General features: G+C 50.9%; 1 pseudogene; it reads left to right on the plus strand.

The window, feature by feature from the left end:
• The first annotated feature begins 283 nt into the window (after window positions 1–283).
• On the plus strand, window positions 284–3,807 carry LOC123404702 (annotated as a pseudogene).
• Window positions 3,808–4,160: the final 353 nt, after the last annotated feature.

The raw sequence follows: 4,160 nt of genomic DNA on the forward strand, positions 1-4,160 counted from the left end.
ATGAACATTTTTTATATACATGTTTTACATTATTCAAATACACGATTAAGATTTTTGAAAAGTTTTATTTTTTATGTCTACTTTGTTCCATACACATTATATATTTTTGTATATGTTTTTTATACACTATACAGGATATTTCGAAATACAAGTAAAAGTGAAAAAAACAAAACAAAAACGTATGCAAAAATGTGAATAAAGAAGAAGAAAAAAAGGCGCTGAAGGCCTGTGCCTGTGCTGCGCCGGCCCAGTATTCTATTCTCTTTCTGAGAGGATCGGTCAATCCGCAGTGTTCTATTCTGATTCTGAATCCGTGTTCGTAATGAACTCGAGTCTGTATTTGATGCGGACGCCAGAAACATAATGCAGTAGAACTACAATAACGCAGCCCGCGGCCAAGAAAGGCAAGAGCAGATCGATTGCAGCACGCCACGGGACCGAAACTATCTCCTCTGCTTTCCAATCTCCAGCACCTCGACAACTCGCCGGCATGGCAGAGGAAGAAGGGGACGGCGGCGAGAAGACGATCGTCGTCGGAGCTTGCGACACGGAGGAGGAGATCGTCGCCGGGGCAGAAACGGAGGAGGCGATGCACGGCGGTGGAGGAGAAGGAGGCGATGCTCTGTTCCAGTTCCTCCCCCCGCCGGGGTTCCGGTTTGCGCCGACCGAGGACGAGCTGATCAGGTACTACCTGCTCCCCAAGCTCCAGGGCATGGCGTACGTCCCCAACAATGCCATCATCGAGGACAACGCCTACCAGTGCCACCCGGACGGGCTCACACGTACGTTCGTCCTCTCGTCGGTTTTCGCTGCCCGATGAATCATCTCCTGCGGCTTCTTGACCGTTCTTGGCGGTCGTTTCTTGCTTTCTTGCGTCCGTGGGTTGCAGGCAAATACATGGACCGGGGCCAGGGCAGGAACTGGTACTTCCTGTCGCCGAGGGAGCGCAAGTACAAGAACGGCGACCGGCCGCGGCGGGACACCAAGGACCTCCTCGGGCGGTGGAAGGCGTCGACGGGCAAGACGGATAGAGGGCGCGATAAAGGCGTGAAGGTGAAAGTGGCCGGCGACGGCACCACCAAGTACTGGCGGAGCGGCCTCGCCTACTTCCACTTCCAGGGCCGCGAGGAAAAGGAGAAGAAGTCCGGCTGGCTCATGCAAGAGTTCACCGTCCCGGAGTACCAGATCATGCTCCCCAAGGACGGCGGCCCTGGCGGACCGACGGTGAGCTTTCTTCTCAGATTCAAACCACATTACCGTTTCGAATTGTTTTTTTCTCTTTCTTTCTTGTTTGCTAAAGGTAATTAATTCGTTTCAAGCTGATTTCTAGACAACTGATTTTATTTGCCGGCAATTAATGTGGTTTCTTTCTCAAGAATGTTAAATCATACTCCGTATCTGGCGGTGATGATGAGGTTTAATCTATGCTATGGATGTTGGATCGAACTAACCCCAAAACATCCAAACAGGAGGGTTAGAGTTGGTTAGATGCATCTAAGCCACCCAACAGAACTAACCCATCCAAGAGGTGCTTATTTGGGTTAGAGTTATGTGGGAGTCAGAAAAAGTCCTGGATAAAGGAACCAAATGATTGGAAAAAATGCATTTATTAACAATCTAATCATACCATCGAAACATCTCTTTAGTTAGAGTTAGTTTAGGGTTAGTCTAGAGTTAGAATCTAACTCTAATCTCTAACTCGGTTAGAGTATCCAAACAGGGTCATTGTAGGCAAGGTAAAAGTTTAGAATTTTGAAAGGGCGAAAATTTCAGCGACCCTCAAAATTGTCACAACTTCCAAATTCTTTTGAGAATTTATTGCGGACAAATCAATGACAATTTTAGTTTTACTTCGCAAATCTAAATATTAAATCTCGACATGTTTTGATATAACATGTTTTGACATATTAAATCAAGATTAGTTGCCGACAAATCTTGCCGACAAATCAATGACAATTTGGCAAAATGCTGCACTTTGCTAAATCTGTCGAGACCTAAAAGAAAATTCTAGCAAAACATGTCGAGATTTCATATGTGAAGATCTCAGTTCCGTGGACATAGATGAGCCCGATTAAAAAGCATTTGACCCTTGCATAGAACACTTTTCTTCAAGCCTTGATGGATTTTTAGAAAAGTGCATACTCTCATTTGTCCGAGACATACGGATGGACCCAACTAAAAAAATCTGATTCAAAGAAGTGATTACTTTGATTCTGATTGGATTGGATGCATGCAGTTGGACAGGTACGTGATGTGCAGGATTTACCCGGCGCCGAAAAACAAAGGGAACGACGATGACGATGAGGCAGGCCCCAGCAACGCCGAGCAGGTGGAGAGCGACGACGAAGAGGAGACGGCGGAGCTTCCTCCAATCCTTTCGGAGAAAATGGCGGGCAAGAGGCCCGTGTCGGAGGCCCGGCATCTGTGCAGCCCCGCCGCCGCGAAGAAGAAGCGGGCTCGCTATCCAAACCGCCTGCAAATCGAGCCACCAGCGCCGCCGCCGCCACCACCACAAGACCACGGCATGCAAGCTCCGTTCAGGATGCCGGGATACTACGATGGATCAGGGCAGCCCATGGGGTATCAAGCTGGCGCGCCGATGCCACTGCCACTGGTGCCATACAACAACGCCCAGGTGCGCGTGCCGCGGCAGCAGGCGGCGTACAACGGTCAGGTGTCCATGATGACACCGCAGCCGGCGGCGTACAACGGGCAGATGCCCGGGACGCAGCAGCAGGGGCCGTACAACGGGCAGATGCCGATGATGACACGGCAGCCGGCGGCGTACAACGGGCAAATGCCGCTGACGCAGCAGTATCGGCCCGTTGGTGCACCCAACAATGACGGTCAGGTGTCCATGATGACACCGCAGCCGGCGGCGTACAACGGGCAGATGCCCGGGACGCAGCAGCCGGCGACGTACAACGGGCAGATGCCTATGATGACACGGCAGCCGGCGGCGTACAACGGGCAGACGCCGGTGACGCAGCGGCAGGTGGCATTCAACAGCCAGGTGCGGCCGCCCCCGTACCGGCCCGTTGGTGCCCCCAACAATCACGGTCAGAATCTGACAATGATGACGCGGCCTTCGTGCCCGGCCGGACAAGCAGTGAACCCGCCGCCGGTCGCCCCGCAGATGCAGAGGCAGCCTGAGACGGATGAGATGCTCGAGAAGCGGGTGGTTCAACAAAATCTGGAGGAATACCTCTGGATGCAGCAGCAAGAACTGGAGATGGCGTTGATGATGCGCGAGCAGCAGGATTGGACGATGGCGTTGATGATGCAGCAGCAGCTCGATCAGCATCAGCCGTACCCGGAGGCCAACGCCGATTGCCATCACCACGCGGAGGGCAACGACTTGTACGCCAGCGTAGCCGCGGAGGCGGAGCACTACGGGCGCAGTCGGGCGGTGCCCCCGGCGACGAGCGGCTCTCCAGGAGAGGCGGCGCCGGTGAGGGCAGAGTGTGCGCCGGTCAGCACGGTGGTGTCTGCGGCGCGGAGCCGGGACAGCAACGGCGGCAACCATGATCGGGCGGAGGCCGCCGCTGTGAAGGCTTCGCCGGGTGGGAGCGGGGGTGTATCCGCAGAGGGCGGGATGGCGGATGGCCCCCGACCCCAACATGGTTCGGCTCAGTGATCGGTGGTCAGATTTTTGGTTCCAGCAACGACGGGAGGGAGGGATTTGCGCAGGATTTCGGCACAGTGATCGGTGCTGAAATCTGGTACTCCCTCCGTCACAGATTATAAGACATGCACGTATACCTAGGTCATCAATTTAATTTATATAAAATATATTGTTTAACATGAAAATTATATCATTAAAAAATAGAATATCTAAAGTTTCTAATGATATATTTTTTATAATATATGCTTCTCATTAAGTTGATCAAATTAACGATCTAGGTATACGTACATGCCTTATAAACTGTGATGGAGGGAGTATATGAAGATCGTGTTTGTCAGCATCTTCTTGAAAATTTTGTTAGTGTTTGTAAACGTCTTGTTTGTTAGCTGAATTGTGATCGACGGACAACTAGTGATCGATGGCAAATTTTAACATCTCTTTCTTACCCTCTCTTCTTACATGTAAGGTAAAAAGATAAGAGTCAATCAAACTATTAATTTGATAAGATCAACGGTTCAGATATATTTTATCTTCT

This window comes from Hordeum vulgare, chromosome 6H (assembly GCF_904849725.1).
Source record: "Hordeum vulgare subsp. vulgare chromosome 6H, MorexV3_pseudomolecules_assembly, whole genome shotgun sequence".
Taxonomy (NCBI): Eukaryota; Viridiplantae; Streptophyta; class Magnoliopsida; order Poales; family Poaceae; genus Hordeum; species Hordeum vulgare.